Source organism: Orcinus orca, chromosome 1 (genome assembly GCF_937001465.1).
Source record: "Orcinus orca chromosome 1, mOrcOrc1.1, whole genome shotgun sequence".
Classification (NCBI taxonomy): Eukaryota; Metazoa; Chordata; class Mammalia; order Artiodactyla; family Delphinidae; genus Orcinus; species Orcinus orca.
The window spans coordinates 49,206,796-49,228,780 of record NC_064559.1 but is presented as its reverse complement, the minus strand read 5'-3'; the positions used below and the strand labels follow the sequence as shown (position 1 = coordinate 49,228,780).

The window sequence follows — 21,985 nt, the reverse complement described above, 5'->3', positions numbered from 1 at the left end:
TTATGCTGAGTGTGTCTACATGATGGAAGGCAGTTTGCATCTAGAACTCTGACTGCAAAGACATCCAGAAAACATGGTGCTTGGCTTCCCAACGTCTCCCTCTACCTGGGAGGCTGGAATGAAGGTCTGTGAGCCAGTCCACACAAGAGCTCACGTGTGGACTATTGCATTCCAGGTACTCTTCTATGTACTTCATGCCAGGTTAACCTCACAGCCATCCAGTGAGGTATGTACTTATTTCACAAATAAGGCAGCAGAGCCTTAAGGAAGTTGCTTTGTCAAAGGTCACAGATTAAGAGGTGAGGATGGGAGGTAAACAGGTTCTATATTATTCTGGAGCCCTCGCTCTTAACTACCATATTATTCTACCCATCACTGTATCTTGCACGCCTAACCCAGCATGTGGCCACACCTACTCAATGAACATTAGAGGAATTAATTATCAGGGATTTAAACAGAGAATTAAACCTAGATACTGTGGCCTCAGTCGTCTTCACCTTCTGGGTCTGATCCAGGTCAGGAAGGCAGAAGGCCGACAATGATGAGAGAGACACAAAAGAGGTGCCCATGTGGTGGAGGGAGTTGGAGCTGTGTGTGCAAGTCCCACAGAGAACTGAAACCAGAATATAGGGGAAAAGCCATTTGGTGGATTTGAGTGCTTCTAGGATCAGAGGATGTCGAGATGGAAGGGCCTAATAACAATGACTGACTGATTCACCCAAGAGATTTTTATTTTTGCCTTTTTTTTTTCTTTTAATAGAGAATGAAAGTATGATCTTAGAGGAAAAACAGACCCCCAGGAATTCAAGCATCCTGGTGCCTGTGGTAATTGCTTCCTGAGGGTCCTGACTCTGCTGATAACTGCAGACACCTGTCCTCTGCAGAAGCAGTTGGCATATCACACACCCAGGCACACGTCTGTGCAGGCTTATAAACACCTGCAGTAGGACATGCTTTCTCCACTCTGTCTGGACACAAACCGCAGTCCATGTGAGTACCAGGAAGTCTCTGTATCTGTATTCTGGCACAGATGCTGAGGTCTGAGAGAAGGGCCCAGGACCAAGACCTGTGGGACTGAAGTCCCCGTATAGGAGTGATCACACACACAGGCACAGAAACACAAACATACACACACGGAGGGACACAAACATACACACCACATATCACACACAGAAACATACGCACCACAAATATACACACAGATGTACAAAACACAGACATACATACCACACACACCTCCACACACAGGGATTCACCACATACACACACAGACACATACACACTACAAACCACACATACAGACACACAGAGACACACATACACACCACACCCATCACAAAACCCTCCACACACTTCACCACACACAAACACAGAGACGTTCAGATACATACACACACCATGTACACACACACAGACACAAATACATATGCCACAAACATATACACACAAATACACATACCATACCACACACATGAACATATACCACATATACATACCGAGACACACACACACACAGCAGACACATACTATCACATATAATACATACATCCCAAACATACACACCCACAAACATACACAGTGAACACTTAATACCACATACATATACACAGGCATAAATTTTCTTCTCAATAAGTGCCTCACTATGGTTTAGCCATATTACAGAAGGTTTAAGGTAATATTTATGTGGACTGTGAGTGTGGGAGGTATGTATACAAAACAGTACCAGAAATAAGAAAAACAGCAAAAAAGGTAAATACACAAAGATGAAATCCAGTGATATGCATGCATGATATTTATAGGAACAGGAAGGCAATGTAAGCAATGCAAATAATTGATGTTTATTTAGTAACCTTTGGATCATTTTCTGCAAATGGATTTAGTTGAACAGTAAAATTTTTCCAGTAACTACTCTTTAGCCTGATACATTCACTATGTGGCCCCTGACTTCTTTCCACGGGGCAGGGTCTGCTCCACCTCTAGCTCACCTCCTTCCATTCTGAATGTGCCTGTTGTTAGGGGGACAGCCGCACAGAGCCCCTGCAATGTGTGGTTGACGACAGAGCTTGCCACCCACTCCCTCTTGTCCTTCCTAGCTCCCTCCCTGCCCCAGTGTTCTTGCCTCAGAGTACATACAGGGAAGTGCAAGGGTTTGGTGCTGACCATAGTGAGACACCGTCTTCTCCCAGAGCTACAATTTTTCTCTGTGTGCCTAGGGGGCGCTCAGGCCCAGGAATTGAAAATGTCAGACGTTCCCTTTAGCATTTCTAAGACCCAGTAGGGAAGGGCTGGAAATCAAGTTAAGGGACAGCTGATGAGAATGATGGCTGAGGGTTGTGGAGGAGGAAAGGGTGAGCTAGTTGTAAATAAACCTCCAAGACCCATTGTCTCATTGAAGTTCAAATCTAAAAGGAATCTTACAGACCATCAGGTCTAATCCCTACATTTCTCCAATGCAGAATCCAAGGCCAGAAGAGTGAGTGGCATGTTCAAAGTTAAACCTAATTAGAAGCAACTCTATAATAACAAATGTAGAATTCCTCTCTGTTGGAGCAAATGGTTACCATTTTTTATCTTCCTGTTCCACAGTATTGTTTCATTATTCAGTGTATGAGCCAAGATATTATTCTGGATATGAGATTTTATTAGAGAAGCTAATTGATTAAATATACTTTATTTAAGACTTTGCATTTTATTAGATGAATGTCGAAGAATATTGTATAAAATGCACAAATCAGCTGCTTAATGCAAACATGTCCTGCTTTAATAGAGTTCAAAATACAAAAATCCAAAAGTAAGGTATGATTGCTTCATTACAAAATATATCATTTAGTGGGGTTTTTATTTTTTTTGATAGAAGTTTCCACTACATATTATGACACTGAAGCTTTCCAGGGAAAAAGGGATGTAACTCAAGAAAAATGATGATGAATTTTTGTGTAGTTTTGGCATTCTATCCTGATAATTCTCAACTGTGTGTTTTTATTACATTTAACAAAACAAGAAGAAATGGGGAAGATGTATGGATTAGCAATGGGAACCAGAGGTCTAATCCTACACTGGCCTCTAATCCCACGGCCTTACATGAGTCTCTGAACCTTTGTGAGCTCCAGGTCCCCTTACAAAAGAACAGGCTGGGACCAGACAAGCTCTATGGGTTCTAATTAGGTTGCAAAGAAGAGTGGGAGTATGGTCAGATGTAAGAGTTAGACCACCTGGAGCTGGTTTATCTCCAGCCTTAACTCTCTGAGCAAGTGACTTACCTTATCCAGACTGCAGTTCTCTTTAGAGTATAAAATGTGTGCTATCCACCATGGAGGTCTATTTGAATGTTAAATGAGAATATACACACGAAGGGCTTAGACATTACCTGCCACATCATGGATGCCCAGTAATTTTAGTTTTATCCCCACCTCCAACTTTGCCATTCTGTCATTTGATAACCATATTAATTTTACAAAGAATTCATGGCATCTATCTGCCTTAGGGTAACATCTTAGGGATGCAGTAGTGGAGGACTTGACCTTGTGCTTCCACAAAATGCCTTTTGCTATCAGTGTGGGAGAGACGGAAGCCAGATGGATGGAGGAGGCCCTGCACCCACTCCCCTGCCGCCACTGCAGCTTTTTGGAGCAGATATTTGCCCCACTGTGGTTTGGCTTTATTTGTTTTGCCTTCTCTTCATTGAGTTTTGCTCATTTGCTTTTTACAGATGACTATTTTTTTGAGATTCATTTTTTCACCTGACCATTTTTTCACCTTCATTCGTGCTATTATTTCCTGATTAGGTCATTTCCCCAAACTCCCCTCTCTTTCATCTGGCTAATCCTCCAGGGCTCAGCTTTCCTCATGGAAATTTTTTTGAACCATCGCCACCCTGTTATTTGCTTTCATAGCACCCTGTGCCTCTGCTTCCTAACACTTACCACAATTACAGTTACATAATTTGTGTCGTATTAGTCTGTCTCCCTTACCAGGCAAAAGCTCCAAGAAAGCAGCAATCTTTCCTATTTTATTCACTGATCTGCCCCCAACAATATAATGCTTAGCACACAGTAAACGGTTCTGTGAATATGTGTTGAGTGACTGGGTGGATAAATGAATGAAAAATGAACGAATGAATGAATCCCCAAAGCCATTTGTAATGACTAGCTTATTAGTACAGTTCTGTCCCTTTTCTCCTTCCATATTTCATCTTCACTCTTTGCAGGATTCTTCACAGCTTCTCCTGCACTCTTAAGAAAGGAATTGATTTACAGCTGCCGCAAAAAAATTCAACCAGAAGTGCTGACAGATCAAGACTTTAGAGAAACTTTATCTTGCTCACAATGAGCCTCACACATCCACAATAACCCCCTGTGTCCTTTAGTTGGGCACTTAAATCTACTTTGGGGTATCCATGGGATTATCTAAAGAAGCAGAAGGGCTAAAGGATTTTATTGATGACAGATCCCATTTTAGATTCCACCTTGACAATTTTTCTAGCCCAACAATTCGCTTCTAAAGATTCTATACACTCCACCTTGGGCCCTGGTTTTGTCTCTGGGATTTTCTACTCTCATCAGGTCCCCAGGTAATCAAATGAGCAGGTGAGCAGGTAGGAGCTCCACAAAAGGAAGAAAGGCATGTAAGTCAAATCAATATTTTCTCCTAATGACAACAGCCCTTAGAGCTAAGAGAACACTTGAGTCTTGGAAAGTGATGTCGAAGAGGGAGCAGAAAGGGAAGACAGAACAATGGGAATGGCTCACACCACTCTTCTTATTTATGTCTTTATGTTTCTCTCCTTAATGGAATAGCAACACACAGGAGTAGTTTTCCTCTCCAGGTCCAGTCTCACTGAAGATTAGGTTGAACAACCGCAGGCAGCTATGGAGGAAACATTTTCAACAATAATTTTCTGGAGCACTGCTATGTTTGTGTCAGCCCTCAAGCTTCCTGACAATATAGCTTTGTTCTCATTTCCTCCCCGATACCTGATCCAGCAGAGTGCCCCGCTCTCAACCTCCCATCGGTAAATTGTCATTATGAGGGAAACAATAGGCCAAGCTGCGCTGTGGAGGGTATATATTCAAGGATGTCATGTTTAATTTCCCTGCTTCCATGAATAGTCTTCAAGATGAATAGCTTCAAGATTCCTGGGATTTCGTTTCTTTTTTGTTTGTTTCTTTAAATAGCATACAGGGTCCCCCACTGCAGCCTAAATGGTGCCCATTTCAGGGATTCAGACCTGCCTGTGTGTGTGTCACAGAAAGGTTGGCAAGAGTCACTTTGGAAGGGATTTATGTGGCAGGAGTGGGAATGGGTATCTCAGACATTAGCCAATCTCGCCCTTGGCCCCAGGGAAAGAGAAGCTACAAGCTGAAGCTACAACAGCCAGTTTTCAACATTGGAGGAGATATAAAAAGCAGGATTCTGATGCTAGGGTAACTGAAAGTGGAAAGGAAGAGCATTCTGTTTGCTTCTGTGCTGAGGCTGCGGTGTTTTAGACATACTGAGGACTGAGGTCTTCTGAGACTGTAACAGCTCCTTGGTCTACACAGCTTTGGGGACACGGGGTAAGGGCCGGGGGTGGGGGCGGGCAGACAGCAACACCTGCACAGGTATCAGTACTGTTATGGAGGGCACTGGCAGCTGTGGTGCTGAAGGGTCCTCAAGTGGCTTCTCAGGCATTGAACCTGAAGAGTCCATGGGAGAAGAGGAAGCGCACGGCAGATAGGATGTGGGAGCACATGAGCACGTATGCCTGAGCAGTCTGCTGCAAGAGGCCTTATTGACCGTGGAGGAGACAGACTCTTTGAGCCATCGTTTCATTATGCAGTGAGCCAGCGGGGCTTCAGGGTAGAATGAACTTTCACCAGGTTTCTGGTCAAGCTCCATCCCCCACCCAGTGCAGTCCATGATGCCCTGGGATCCAGTCATACACAAAGCGTTCTCTTGGGCCTGTCTATTTACATTCTTAGACTCCTGCCTAATCTCCCTAGAAGAAGAGTCAGTCTGAAGAATATCTACTTCTAGCGCCCAAAACTCTCATGAGAAAGTCTGCTCTAAAAGAAGGGCCAGACACTAATGGCTAGAACACACAGGGTGAGATGAAACCAACAACATGAAACTCAGTAGAGTTTGGGAAAGTCTCCAGAGATTAAAAAGAAAATCTCTGATAAAAGCATCATTGAAGGATTAAGGGTCAAGTGTTGTGATGAAGGCAGATGGGGTGTTATCTACCCAGTGGTCCCACAGCAAGTTGTAAGAGTTCTCACAACCACCCCATGTCTTTCTAAAGAGAGGGATTGTCAGCAGCAGGGCATAGTTATGTCACTGATCAAGTTCCACAAGGCTGGGATGACCTGATGGTCATGCGCCCATGGCCATTCACTGCTCTGAGCTAATCCAAGGAGACAGCTCATGGCTTGGGAGAGGTACAGACTTATGCATCTTTTACCTCTGACCTCCAGCCCTGATCCTGAACAACTGAGATCTTGTCCTCTATGCAGTTCTTTTGGTCAAAGATACCTTGAGCAGTAGCAGGCAGACAGAATGGCTTTCTGGAGGAAAAAGTCCCCAACTGTTAGAGAAAGAAATTTTCAACTGCCAGACTAAGGGATCCAAAAGATGTGGGAGAAGCCCCGGAACAAGGATAATGATACTTTTCTTCTCCTGTTTGGGGGAAAAAAAGTGAACCTCTGGATGGTTAACAAATCCCTCACATTTATTTAGTTTTCAATCCAGTTTTTTAAATTTGTCCCCACTCCTATTCCTCTATGAAATCTTTTATCTTCCAATTTTTAAAATTAATTAATTAATTTTTATGGCTGTGTGGCGTGCGGGATCTTAGTTCCCCAACCAGGGGTGGAACCCGCACCCCCTGCAGTGGAAACCCAGAGTTTTAACCACTGCACTGCCAGGGAAGTCCTTTCATCTTCCAATTAAAATGGAATTGTAGCAGCCTGCTCTGAGCACTGGGGGTACTTATGTGTACTTTTATAATGCTTTACTATGTCTATCTTCTCCACCAAAGTGGAAGCTTCTGTGTTACTGTCTCAAAGAGTTTAGCCATTAGAAAAAGAGCAGTCAGTGTGTTGTAAGGACAAGTAATTCATGAAACTTTCCTGGGGATGAGTAGACAAGTCTTCCTCATTGTCCTGCCCCTTCCTTTCTACACTCTGCCCTTTGGCCAATGTTGACACCCATCCTATGGTCCAGAGAGTGGTACTCACTGAGATTGTGCAGAAGGAGGGACTTTGCTGAACAAGAGATATGCATGACAAAGCCTCAAGTGAACTATCTAGAAAGAAGCATGCAGGGGAAGAAAACCCAATGAATACTACCAGGAAGTTGTTTGGCATTTCTCAGATTTGAAAGGGATGGGATAGAGTTTTAGAACTATAAGACTTTATAACCAGCCAGCTCTATGTTTCACTCTACGTGACTTAGCCTTTTTCCAGAGGCTGCCCTGTCTCCTTTAGTACATCTGCTACTCGAGTGGGGACCAGCAGTTCATGTCCTTACCTATTTATTCAAGGTTAACAAATTGGTCTGTATCACTGTCATTAACACCATCTTCTCCATAACCACCACTGTCATCACCATCACCCACACATGTCTAGTGCCTCATAGTTTACAAAGTGTCTTCATATTCACTCTCATTCCATGCTAACAACAGCCCTCTAAGGACATTCTGCAGTTGGGATCATGAGTACTGAAGTCACTGGCTTTTCCTTAGGCCTTGAAGCGGGGATTTTCATGGTATAAGAGTATAGACAGTGTAATAAAATGTACTGTTGTATAATGTGGGAAGGAAGGATCCTTTAGATAACTGTATCATTGAGGCCATTTCGCTGGGGTCACCTATTTGGCACTTCTTCTGGTTTTTTGCTACAGAAATAATGATGCCAACCAAAATAAAAATAAGGCCGTTGGTCATGAAGATTATAATAAAAAGAGTAATTTCCCAAACAAGACTAAGACCCACTGGGTCAAGTTACATGTGGAGTGATAATAATGTAATAATAAAATAACAACTACCTTTCAAGTTATTAAAATAATCATTATTATCTCCATTTTACAGATGAAAAAGGATCTCAGGTAAATAGCTCGCTAAGTCGGTATCAAAAACAGACAAAGATCCAAGTCACCTAGCTCCTGGACTAACGCTCATCCCTCTACTGGGCTGCCAACATGTAGTTCTGCACTGGCGGGGTGGGCTTTCTCAAAAGCCCTCTGGGAGGGCTTTCTGAGGGCCCTCTGGGAGCCCTCTGGGAGACTTCTTTTTCTGATTGGCACATCCAGTAGGAATTTGCTTGCCCATTTACAGAACCCAAATCGAAGACATTGTAAAACAATAACCTTACTTTTTATTGTCTAATTATTAGCAAACAAATTGGTATTAATACATGAAATGTGGATTTAATATCATGGTGTGTTTCAAAAGGTTCACAGGATCTTTGTGGAATATAGAGGCTCATGAGTTGTCATTTTAAAATCGGCTTCGGTTTACTGGTTTCTGTAGATCTCTTTTCAATGGTTCTTTTAGGCCTCCCTCTCTCCACCCCACCCCCTGCCAAACGTATATTCTTCTGTGGGGATAGAAATCACCTGGTGCTAGGTTAGGTCAAGGTCTTCTTTGGTGTTTACCTACCAGGCTGCCCCCTCAGAGCAATTGCATCTCTGAGCCTCAGGGAATAGAGCCCACGTGTCTTTTAAAGGCACCACCCCACCAAGTATTTCTCATCTAAAGTAAAAGTTAAAGATAACAGTTTTACTTTATTTTAAATGTTATCACTATGTTCTCATCGTTATTCTTACAGGTTGACAAGCCAGTTTAATTTTGTAAGAATGTATGGCAACAAGGGCCTTCTCCTCTGGGTCCCTCGGTCCTTTTTGACTAGGTTTTCCTGGATTTGGGGGTATTTTGTGGTAGCTACAGAACCAGAAGTGGACAAGGGGCAAGGCTTCTGTAGGCCAGTCTTTCTTTCCACGATAAAAAATGGCAATTGTTGGTTAAATAAGTTTCTTGGAAAATCTCTGCCCAGTTTTTCATTCTCCTCTATCTGCTTGTGGACGAACTGCAATCTGAAATATTTAAGTTATATCACCAATCAAGTGTCTAATTGAAAAAAAATATCCTCCTTCCCCTGCCCAAAGCTTGACCAGGCTGCTATAAGTGCAAATTTAAGCATACTTCCTACATATCCCTAAGTATGTTTACATTAGATCTGTATTAGTCTTAGCTAATCCTGGTACAGAAAATCACACAACCCTGTTCAGGCTTCTGAGAAGTCTGTGCCAGGAGGGGCCCTAACCCAAAGCTGGAGATAGAGTTTCAGGAGCTATTTGTTTTTGACGTGTTCTCTATGTGTGCTGTGTACTCTCTGCCATGCGGGACCAGCAACACCTTAAAAGGAGAGAGTGGGCCTCCTAAACCTCTGAGGGATCCTCTGAGTTTGAGGAGGGCCCCAAAGAGGAGCCAGGTCAGTCTTGGGACAAAGGGAGGCTCCCTCCAAAAGAATGGAGCTTATCTTTGGAAAATAACATTCCAACCTCTCTCTTATGAGGCTGGGTGAGACATCGGGGATCATTCCTGCTAGAATTATACTCCAGTACATTAGTCCATGTATATTCTAACCTCAGACCCCTTCTCTTGCCACAAAGTGAATGACCATGGGCACTGCTTAGAGCTCTGTTCATTGGGAGGACTTTCTCTTGCCCCTGCCTTTTTCAAGGCCAAGCCTGAGTGAGACTGTCCTGCAGCTGTCATCAACATTCAACCATTCAACTTTCACAGAAATACCAAGCCAATCCATTCATATGCAAGCTTGCGCTTTTTGATCCTCCTTCAGTTAGTTGTTAAGAATCACCCCGGGGCTTTCCTGGTGGCGCAGTGGCTGAGAGTCCGCCTGCCGATGCAGGGGACACGGGTTTGTGCCCTGGTCCGGGAAGATCCCACATGCCGCGGAGCAGCTGGGCCCGTGAGCCATGGCCGCTGAGCCTGCGCGTCCGGAGCCTGTGCTCCGCAACGGGAGAGGCCACAACAGTGAGAGGCCCACGTACCGCAAAAAAAAAAAAAAAAAAAATCACCCTTCACACCCCTGGGTGTGAGCTGAGGGAGAGGCGTGGATGCAACAGTGATGGGTGTGCGGTGCGGAGGAGCTCTGTTATGTAGCCTGCGTGTGCTCAATCCCAGATGAACTACTTCTCTTTTATGATGAATTATTCGGGGGCCCACTTGGCCTTATGACTCCATGGATATAACAGGATTCAGCTCAAGATGAATAGTCCTAGACTCATGGTCACTTGGTCTCACATGGTCAAGCATTTCTTCCAGGGCCCAGTACCACACCTGGAGTTGTTTTTTAGAAAGGCATATAATCGTCTACTGCAAATTGCATGGCCTTGATCCATGTGACTCTCCTTCTAGGGCTTTCCACACATTCCAAATGGCACCTTTCCTTACCAAGGATGCCTCTAACACCACTGGGTCTGCTGGATCATATGGTCCAAGTGGCAGAAATGCTTGTATTGCTGCCTGGACCTGCCACTGGGCCTTTGTCTGCTCTGAACCTCACTCAAATCTGGCATCCTTTCATGTCCTCCATTCCTAGGAGTGGAATATGCTGCCTCCGGAACCCCAAAAGGCCCCCTGCGTGTTGTGCTTCCTTTTTTATAGTAGGAGGTATGTGATGCAATAATTTATATTTTATTTTGAAAGGGATTTCCCAGCACACTCCTAACTACTAGACCTCCAAAAATTGTACAGAAGTGACAGGCACCTGAATCTACATAGGGTTTATTTTCTACTCTCTAAGTGCACGTGTGCTAGCCATCTGTTGCTCCTCCAGCCTGATTAACATAATATCATCAATATAATGGATCGATACTATAGAATGTCCAGACAGTAGAGCTGTCTTTGGACTTTGTTAGGACAGAAGTCAGGAGAGTTAACATAGCCCTGGAGCAACATGAAAACTGCTTCCGATCCTCTTTTTTAAATGGGATTAAAAAGAATGCATTTACCAAATCAATGACGATATACCATGAACCTGAGGCTATATTAGCCTGTTCTAGCAAAAATACCTAATCTGGAACAGCAGCTGTACTGTAATCAGGCTACTCCTTATTTGAGTTTGTAATAATCTGCAGTCATCCTCCAGGATTCATCTAGTTTTTGCAGTGGCCAGACTGGTGACTCACATGGAGATATTCTAGGAACCACTGCTCCTGAATCCTTTGGACACTTAAGGATGACACTTATCTCTGCCATCCCCCCTGGGATGCAATAGTGGTTTTTAAAATTTTATTTACTATCTCGGGAAGAGGCAGTTTCATATACTTCCACTTGGCCTTCTCCACTATAATAACTCTTACCCCATAAGCTAAGGACCCAATGTGGGAGTTGGACCAAGTATGTCAATCCTAATTTTACACTTAAGGGTTAAGGAAGTGACAACAGGTGGGTCTGCACACTCAGGGGGCCTACTCTAAGCAGAACTTTGGCTAGGACTGTATTGAATATCTGACCTCAGGTGCCCTCCAGAAGGGCCACAATTATACTGCAGGTCTCTGCATAGCAATGTCAATTCAGACCCTGTGCCCAGGACACAGTTACTCAAATAAATAGCTATAGATCCTTTTGGAAAAGGACTAGAGAAATACCCTGTTCACTTGTCATGGTGTTGCAGGGTCCTCCAGATTGTTGCCTGGAGACCCAGCCACCTCATCAGACAGTGTGTTCCAGGTCTGAAAACTGGATCCTATCTAGGGGCTGTGCAAGGAGTGGTGACTTAGTATTGGGATGACCACCCTCCTCTCATACACAATCTGCCAATCACCCATGCTAGATTTTTTCTGCTAATACCGTCTGAGTAATATCCTTGTCAACTTCCCATCTCTTTTCTCCTAGGAACCCCATGTTCTGTTAACTGTTGCCATAACTCTCTGTGGATCAGGCCTCCTTGGCTGCCACTCTGACCTCATCAGTCTTTTTAATAATTACAAACTTTTAACTTTGGCAGTTAAATGCTGTCTCCTGACCTTTATTATTTCAATGTCCCATCAACCCTACTGCTATGAGCAAGCCAAGGTCTGTAACAGTTTCTGCTACCATCAGCCCCTGGCCTTCAGAGGAGAGCCACTGTTTAACTTTCCCCTAGCACATCCCAATGGCCTTGTGGAATGGTGTGCCCTTTGGGCATTCCTCTGGAATATAAGCATTCAGTGGATCATCCAGCCATACCTACTATACTCACTGTCACATGACCAGCCCCATAGCCTTTTTTTAAAAATATTTATTTATTTGTTTATATATTTTGGCTGTGCCAGGTCTTAGTTGGCACAGGGATGAGGGATCTTCACTGAGGCATGCAGGATCTTTTTTTTAGTTGCAGCATGTGGGCTTCTCAGTTGTGGCATGCATGCGGGATCTAGTTCCCTACCAGGGATTGAACCTGGGCCCCTTACATTGAGAGTGCGGAGCTAAACCCACTGGACCACCAGGGAAGTCCCCCCACCACCATAGCGTTTTGATCCCTTCCTCTACTATCTGCCACTACAATTCTAGCATTTCAGTTTCTCTCAATGTGTACCATCACTTTTTCTTTATGCTTCTGGGAGCCATCCAAGTAGCAAGTTCACACTATCTCCTGGGTTCCTTGCCAGGGTGTTCAGTCTTGTATCTCAGGAGGCTTCCCTCAATCCTATAAACCCTTCCCTATCTGTATGTTTCAGCTCCCTTGATCAAACACCCACAGAACTTAATTATACGTATGGTCCTTTGGCTTCTACCAGTATCTTCTGTTCAGTTTTTCCAATTCCTTTGAGGCATAGGCTGTCTCCTTCCTCATCAGGCCTGGTACATTTCCAGCTGTGCTATCCTGTGACTCAAACCTAGAGGCCATGAGGGAGGTAGGGATGGGTCCTGTGGAGGGACGATCCACCATGTCCCCACATGCACTGTGCTAGGGTCTCAGGTTTTTCCAACCAGTGCCCTGAACTTGGCATAGCAGATCTGCCTCGGTTGGGCATTTAACTGTCTTTGAAGTTCAGGCACTCTTAAGTCATGGGCTTGGTCCTTGTCTTTCTCCATTCTTCCTCTGCAGGGCAACCAAAGAGGCCCTCTGGCTTCCACACCTGGCTTTCAACTGCCTGTGACTCTTCATCCGATCTTCATCTTCATGCAGAGCACCAGTGGCACTTAGTAATAACCATCCGACAACATCATCCTTCCCTCCACACACTGCAAACACCTGGAGTATCTACACAGGTTAGTGCATCCCCTGCCACCAATACACCTTCCCAATTCACAGAAGTTAAAGTTTGAACAAGTGAATAACCACCTCATGCAGGGGGGGCTGTCTGTGTTTCACTCACCACCAGTGACAAGTTTGCCAACCAGGCAGTGAAGGTCCAGCCAGTGAAATCTCATTTCACACCCTTGCCTTTTTGGCATCCATACTCAAAGGTTGGGTTCTTTGGACGTTGTTAAGATGGAGTTTAGGGTGCAGATATTTTTGGGGGTTCAACACCTGTGAGAGGATGGGAGGAAGAAGCAGAGCTGGGCGGAGGAAGCAGTCAACCTGCAACGTAGATCTGACAGAACCTGGGCTGACCTGGGCAGGGAGATCTGGGGTGAGCGTTGCCCACTGTGGTCATCGTGCAGGGGACTGAAGTGCTGGGCTTTTCTACCCCTCCTCACTCAGTCACCCCTGAGAAGGGCGTGCCTCAGGTGAGGTGGATCTTGGCCGCTGAGGCCACTCTGAAGGAGCTGACAGTGGGAGGCTGTCTGCTGGTCAGTCACGTGCCCCTTGGCTGTGTCCTTCCTTGGCTGGAGAGATGTGCTCCAACATCCACTGCTCCTCCTCACTGTAAAGTGGGGATGGTAGAGCTGGGCCAATTTACTCATGTGATCATAAGGACCAGATAAGGCAGGTGAAAGTATTACACAATGCCAACATTTTTATGGGAATATTGTTACTTTGGATGTTACTTAGAAATATATTGGCCATAGGTAGGGACTTGAAATTTTATTTGGACCTTTTTTTAAAAAATTTTATTTTATATTAGAGTATAGTTGATTAACAATGTTGTGTTAGTTTCAGGTGTACAGCAAAGTGATTCAGTTATACATATACATGTATCTATTCTTTTTCAAAATTTTTTCCCATTTAGGTTATTACAGAGTATTGAGCAGCTTCCCTGTGCTATACAGTAGGTCCTTGTTGGTTATGTATTTTAAACATAGCAGGGCGTACATGTCAATCCCAAACTCTCTCACTTATTCTGACCTTTTATGATGATGGTGTTACTTATAAGAAGATTTTACCTTAAAACACCAAAAAAAGCAACTTTTAATAATAGTCCTAGGGATATGGGGGGTGAGGGGGTGAGATGAATTGGGAGGTTGGGATTGACATATATACACTAATATGTATAAAATAGATAACTAATAAGAACCTGCTGTATAGCACAGGGAACTCTCCTTCACTTTGCTGTACAGTAGAAACTAACACAACATTGTAAAACAACTATACTCCAATTTAAAAAAACAAAAATAACCCTAGGGCTAATAGATGCTCATTAGAAAATATCTGGTCTGGGACTTCCCTGGTGACACAGTAGTCAAGAATCCACCTGGCCAGTGCAGGAGACATGTGTTCTATCCCTGATCTGGGAAGATCCCACATGCCGTGGAGCAACTAAGCCTGTGTGCCACAACTACTGAGCCTGCGCTCTAGAGCCTGCGAGCCACAACTACTGAAGCTCACATGCCTAGAGCCCGTGCTCCGCAACAAGAGAAGCCACAGCAAGGAGAAGGCTGCACACCACAACGAAGAGTAGCCCCTGCTCGCCATAACTGGAGAAAGCCCGCATGCAGCAGTGAAGACCTAACACAGACAAAAATAAATAAAATTCAAAAAGACAAAAGAAAATATCTGGTCAGCCTGGAAAAAAATCTACGTGGCCAAAGTTTCATGTGTGTTTTTATGTTCTGGGTGGTGTTGATGGTGGTAGGGAGAGTTGTTACTTAGTATTTTCCCCAGGAGAGGTAGTGATAAAATCCCTGCATTCCCACCGCTGCCCAGCTGAAGTTGAGCAGCCCCTCTCATCTTAAATAAATGAGTCACTCCCAGGCTTTGGAAAAAGGTCTTTTGAATACACCTTTAATTTTATTGACTGTGTTATACATCTATTAAAGAAATGCTCACCTTTAGAACTTGATTGTAAATTTAAAAAGAGTGGTCAGAATAGCTCAATCACCAAGTCAGCTATGGGCAATGGGGAGCTGGGAGGAGAGCATCCATTTAGAAATAACCATATCTGAACTTAGAAAGACATATTAAGTGTTTTGAGCTTACGTAGCATCAATTGCATTTTATAAATCAGTTATGTGATACCTTCCATCCAAATGAGGAGCAGAGCAGGAACCCTCTCACCCCGGCCACAACCAGGCTGGGGGGCCTTATCAACATGGCCAGTGGGTGAGTCAGATGATAATCTTCACCTGATCATAATGCTGGGACCCCAGTCCTGGTCTCCTGACTGGCAGGCCCTGTTCCAGGCTGTAATCCACCCAGCCTCTGACAATACCCAGCTCTGCTCTTTATGTTTTCAGCCTAGGGAGGAGTTCCCCTTCAGGAAAGAGAAGTAGCAGAGGGGGGTTTTAGCTAGGTTGGTGATGGTTGGTCCAGGGCCCATCTCTGATCTCTGGCCATATTTTGGCCTGCTTCTCTTTCTTCCTCCAAATTAGGTTGACCTGCCAACTTGCTTGAAGAAGTCATCCACTGGGTTCATTAGATGCTATCTCTAAGGAAGCCACTGTGCCTGGCCTGGTGGTTTTGGTGTATGTAAGACAGAGGCAAACCATCCTAGAATTTCCAGTGTCCCAAGGTGTGCACCAGAGGATCAGATGTGACCGAAAACAAAAGACAGGGTGTGGTAGTTGGGCATGTGCCTGGGTGGATTTGGATGGGTCAGAGCATTCAGCCTGGGGCCGGTCTTTCTGTGCTGGCTTTAACACAGTGCTTTCAGCAAACCCTGGTAGTGAAGCCTGGCCATTTCTAAGAATGGACCTTGCTGTGTCAGGAGACAACACTTGCCAGAGATGTGGCAGAGAAAGCTTCTTTCTTTCTTTTCTTTCTTTCTTTTCTTTCTTTCTCTCTCTGTCTGTCTGTCTTGTTCTCGCTCGCTCTCTCTCTTTCTCCCTTTTTCTTAATAACAAGTGATGTAACTTTTAGAAGTCTGGGTCTTGAGGCCAGTGTCTTCATCCCAGAGCTCACATTTGTGTGTGATCAGTTAGCTAAATCATCCAGCAAAGCACAAGAGCTGTCACAGGGCCCCATCCTGAGTCTTCCACAGAAGTCAGCTCTGATCTATGACTCAGACTGCTTGCCCTTCCTCTTGGAAGCAGCTCTCTTTTTCCTCAAGAAAACAGACCACAATGCCTCCCCTATCACGTGACCGCCCCAGGACTCCATGGCAGCATCTTACCATGAGCCAGCACATTATAGTGCTTGCAGACAAAGCCTTGCTTTATGACTTTCACTGCTAGTTGTAACTGCTGGGCTCCCTGGGTGCTTAGAACCGTTAGAATCAAAAGTATCTCAACATACAGCACCATGGCCGCAGGCTTGGCTGGAGTCTAACGGTCGTGCCCTGCGGTTATTTTGCCAGTTATGGGTGAACCTCAAACAGTTAAGAACTGCGACTCCGTTTCAGTTACCTCCCTAGTAACTCGGATGCTTCTCTTTACCTCATGAGTCTGCAGAAGAAGACGGGCAAGTGTTCAAGAAAAGACTGTCTCATGAGATTTCCTGTACTTCCTGCTGCTGCTGCCCAGGCCACACATCCCCCAGAAAGTCTTTCTCATGATAGGTCAGCGCTTCTGCTGCCAGTTGTGGTAGAGGCCAGTTGTAAGGAGGGGCATGAAAAGGCAAAATAATGAGGAAGAAATGTACTCTCTACCTTTTTTCGGAGGGGGAGGGTACAGGGGAAGGAGGTGATGACTTGAAAAATTTACATGTAAGCTCATGTTTGCAAGGAGGGCGTAGAGTGGGTTGGAAGAGGCCCAAGCCACCGTGGAATTAGCCACATGGGCGTGCAGCTCTCTCAATCAGACATCTTCGTGGTAGAGTATTGCAAGAACTAATACCCAGATTCTTTCCCTGCTTTCACCCAGCTCCTCCTTCATGAGGTCCTTGTACAGCTCATTGAGTACAATTATTCAAGAGGGAATCAGCAAGTTCAGGGCGACAGGGAACATTGACAGGATTGTGGTCATCACAGGCAGAAGGCCCCGATCACCTTGGAGGGAGAAGATGCTTGTAATGTCAGTGGTGTATCCCCATGCCCAGAACAGTGCCTGGCACCTAATCAGCACTCAAGAAATATTTATGGAGGAAGTGAATGGAGGCAAATTTGACTCAGGTTAGCATTAGTTTTAGAGAAAGATAGTTATTTTAAAGCAAAACAGATATGCTACTTTATTGCCTGTAGAATGATCTCAGGCCTTTGTCTTTGTCCCCTATCCTGGAGAGAATCTGTAAGTGACTCTTCCCTACCCCACCCCCCATCATACACCCACTCTGAGTGCTTACCTTTTTTTTTTTAGATGATCGTTTAACAGGGAAGAACATGGTAGTTACCACAACGTGACGAGATCCCTGGCCTGTGTATCTTCTCAAAACCTCAAGTCTGGTTTAGCCAAGAGCTAGAGATGACCAGGGGACAGTGGTCAGCCTGGGATGGCTCTGCCACACCTGGAATCACCGCTGAGTGAAGGGCCTGTGGAGACCACAACACTCTGAGAAGTCCACAGCAATTCCAGGTAACTTTTGAGGGAAATTCCTGACATTCCCAGTTCTTTTTGTCCCTTTACTCCACAGAGTTTATGGAATTAATGTACACTTTCTTGGAACTGACTGCTGTGGCCTCTTAGGTATCTGGGATCTGAAATACATTTCCTGTTTTCATCGGGACCCATCTTATATCTCTTGAGGTGGCCTCAGGTAAAAATTCCTGGTGGCATCCCTCCCTCTCTTTCTTCTTCCCTTTTTAGAGAGGTGGCTAACGAATAGTAGTCCCTTCCAAACCCATAGCCTCACGCTAAAATCCAAGGAGCAGAAAGTCAAAGACAGGGGCGACAGCCTCTAAGTTCAGCTGGATAGATAAAAATCCATCCCGTTCTGAAGACTCCGTGACCAAGACTCCCTCCACCATTGTTTTTGTGTGTATGCACTGTCCGCCCATCTTCATCCAAAACAAGACAGGAAGTGACTCACCCAAAACATAACATAAACCAGAACTAGCTACAATAAGAAGTATTAGAAAGAAAAAGGACACACAAGAGTTGGGCACGAGATGGTGCCGTGAATGAAGTTAATACGCAACTCAGGCTCCGAGGCACTCACCAAAGGTCACAAATCTGGCCCAAAGCTGTTGAACAGGAGATGAGAACAGGAAGTGGGTTAAGATATCCGTTCATGGGACCCAGAGATACACACGGCAGAGCAGCCCAGGTGTGTTTCTCAGCTCCGGCAACTTCCTCTTCACCTAGGAAGCCCAATGCCCAGGTCCTTCTGGGCCTTCAATCTCAGCAGCTCCCAACCCCCTGCTTCCTCACCACACGTCAGCCACCCTGGTCTCCTTTTTGTTCCTTGAACACACCAAGGTCATTCCTGACTCGAGAACTTTGCACCTGTTTTTCCTCTTTCCTCAGATCTTCACACATCTGACTTGTTCTCGTCATTTAGGCCTCAGCCTAAAGTCCCATCCTCGGAGAAATGATTTCTAACTGCCCACTTGAAAGCGGCTCCTCTTCCCCTAAGCCCAATGTGAGATTGCTTCACCCTGCTTGTTTTTTTCTCATAGCCCCTAATCACTACATGAAAAATTTTAACTCACTTATTTGATAATATGTTTACTGTGTGTCTCTCCCATTACAGAAAATCATGAGCACAAGACCTGGCCTGTACCTCTTAGGACAGAGTCTGGCACTTAGGAGGAGCCTCAGTGAATATTGGTTGAATAATTGAGCTTATACTAAAACTAGGGAAAATCTTTTTCTGAAGGATCCTCATAAAAGGGACACTGAGCAATATGATGGGCATATCCTTAGCAACATCCTTACAGCAGTCACTGCAAGGAGTCTCCACAGACTCTTATTTAGTGTCAGGTCAGCTCGGGGCAGGGGACAAGGGGAACTTACCATGAATAGTTTTATCTGCACTTGCGTCCAGTTCCCCTTTCTGTCTGACAGCATTCTTGCTTGCTGCAACCAAAGGCCATTATGCCATCCTCAATAGATTCAGATAAAAATTTGCCATACAAAAATTCCACTGCCTCAAAAAAAAAGAAAATCATTTTTATAGATGTGAAAAATTCCACTGGGCTTCCCTGGTGGCGCAGTTGTTGAGAGTCCGCATGCCGATGTAGGGGACATGGGTTCGTCCCCTGGTCCGGGAGGATCCCACATGCTGCAGAGCGGCTGGGCCCATGAGCCATGGCCGCTGAGCCTGCGCATCCGGAGCCTGTGCTCTGCAACAGGAGAGGCCGCAACAGTGAGAGGCCCGCGTACCGCAAAAAAAAAAAAAAAAAATCCACCAATTTGCATTATTTGGAAGGAAACTCTGTGAATTAATAAAAAGGTGGTATTTTGGAATATATTTGGTTTTGTTGCTGCTGTTTTTTTTTTTTTTTTTTTGCCACACCATGGCATGCAGGATCTTAGTTCCCCAACCATGATCGAGCCCTTGCCCCCTGCAGTGGAAGCACGGAGTCTTAACCACTGGACCGCCAGGGAAGTCCCTGGAATATATTTGAAATAAATTATTTATTATGATTGAATAGACACATTGGCACAGTTGCTAATATAAAGGGCTAGACACCTTTACGAGCTCCATTTTACAGAAAGTTATAAAAAGCAAAGCTTGAATTTGCCACGAGCTGGCAACTATTTACACAGAATTTACGTTGTACTAGGTATCATAAATACTTTGGTGATGATTTAAAGTATACAGGAGGACGTGCATAGACTATATGCAAATACTACCCCATGTTATGTAAGGGACTTGAGCATCCTTAGATATTGCTATGAGTGGGGTCCTGGAACCAATCCTCTGCGGATAATGAGGGATGACTGTAATAGAGTTCAGTAATAATACCAGAGTTTAAATAACAAAATAAACTGGAAATTTTCATATAAGAATGTAACGCAATCTTGGACTTCCCTGGTGACGCAGTGGTTAAGAACCTGCCTGCCAGTGCAGGGGACACGGGTTTGAGCCCTGGTCCGGGAAGATCCCACATGCCGCAGAGCAACTAAGCCTGTGTACCACAACTACTGAGCCTGCGCTCTAGAGCCCATGAGCCACAACTACTGAGCCTGCGTGCCGCAACTACTGAAGCTCGTGCACGCCTAGAGCCCGTGCTCTGCAACAAGAGAAGCCACTGCAATGAGGAGCCCGCGCACCTCAACGAAGAATAGCCCCCGCTTGCCGCAACTAGAGAAAGCCCGTGCAAAACAACAAAGACCCAATGCAGCCAAAAATAAATTAATTAATAAATTAATTAAAAGAATGTAATGCAGTCTTAAGGATTTTCTAGAGACTTAGTGGACAGTGTCTGGTAACTGCAACATGGCCATGGAAGGGTATGCTTTTGTAGATTTCCTGGACCTAGCAGATACAGCAAGTCTCGAGTATCCATGAAGTCAAAGATGAAAGCCCAAAGGGGACCATCTGGGAAATCTAAAGACAAGGATAACCAGTAGTAGCAACATGGCTGGACTGAGAATGATGCTATTCTAACACAGCATAGAAAATACAGACGTGATGAGGAATTATTTTCAGTTATCTGGAAATCTACTGTAAGCCTCATTCTTTTTCTTAAAACAGAACTTCTCTGAACTCTTGCACATGAGGAAGCAATAAAGAAACGCTATTCTAGACTTAATTTTGATCAACAAGTAAAAAGTCATCAGGATTGCAGAGATGAGGGAAAATTTAGGGGAAAATAACCATGAAGAGGCAAACAAGTAAATGGTGAGTTGCATATTCCCAACTTCTGGAGAGCAAATTAAAGTTCAGAGAAAAAAGAACACTGGTCCCATGTCAGAAATTGATTTAACAAAATGGACTGAACACATACAAAATTGATAATTACTAGGCACTCTATGGCTAGAATACAGCATTGGATAAAGCAAAGTTCCTGTCCTCATGGAACTTGCGGTATAGTCAGGGGAGAGAGGAATAAAATACAAATATATAAATAAGTATATAATTTAAAAGTAGTTTGAGCAAGCTCTTTGGAGAAATGGCTGATTCTAGAACTAGGGCAAGAAATATACAAAATAAGCTTGAAACATCTTATAGTGTCAGGAAGTAAGGAAGTGCTCAAAAACAAAAAACAAAACCCCACACTAATGGGGGTATGTCAAAGGGACACAGAAGCAAACTGAAAGCATTCCCAATGGCCAGAACTGGAATAAATTGAGCAACAAAACAAAGCAGTACTGAATTATAACCCAAGGTGTAAAATGAGTATCTCTGAGTTCACACTGACGTAAATAAATGATTCAACAAACAAATAAATGGAGAAGAGGTGACTCTTCCATGAAGAAGAATTCCAAATAATTTATGTAAATAATCCTTCCTCAAGGAGGTGGACCATAACTCCCACCCCATAAGTGTGGGCTCCACATCGTGTCTTCCTCCAAAGGCACAAGGCGGAATAGCAGAGTGTGCCCTCTCCAGCCGGCCTGCCCATGTCTCATCCTGGCTCTTCCACATAATAGCTGTGTGCCCTTGGGGAAGTCACTTAACTTCTCTGTATCAGAAATTCCTCATCTATACGATGTAGATCATACTAGAACCTGCCTCAGAGGGTTGTTGTGAGGATTAAATGAGTTAGTACATTTAAAGCACTAACAGGGCTTCCCTGGTGGTGCAGTGGTTGAGAGTCCGCCTGCCGATGCAGGGGACACGGGTTTGTGCCCTGG

General features: G+C 44.5%; 1 long non-coding RNA gene across 1 annotated transcript in view; it reads left to right on the top strand.

Annotated features, from left to right (window-relative positions):
- The first annotated feature begins 657 nt into the window (after positions 1 to 657).
- Positions 658 to 21,985, top strand: part of LOC117201304 (uncharacterized) — a 49,255-nt gene continuing 27,927 nt past the window's right edge. Inside the window, exons 1-3 of the long non-coding RNA XR_004483312.2 lie at positions 658 to 990; positions 13,092 to 13,255; positions 17,600 to 17,815. This is a non-coding gene — a long non-coding RNA (uncharacterized LOC117201304). The remainder of the gene's footprint in view (positions 991 to 13,091; positions 13,256 to 17,599; positions 17,816 to 21,985) is intronic.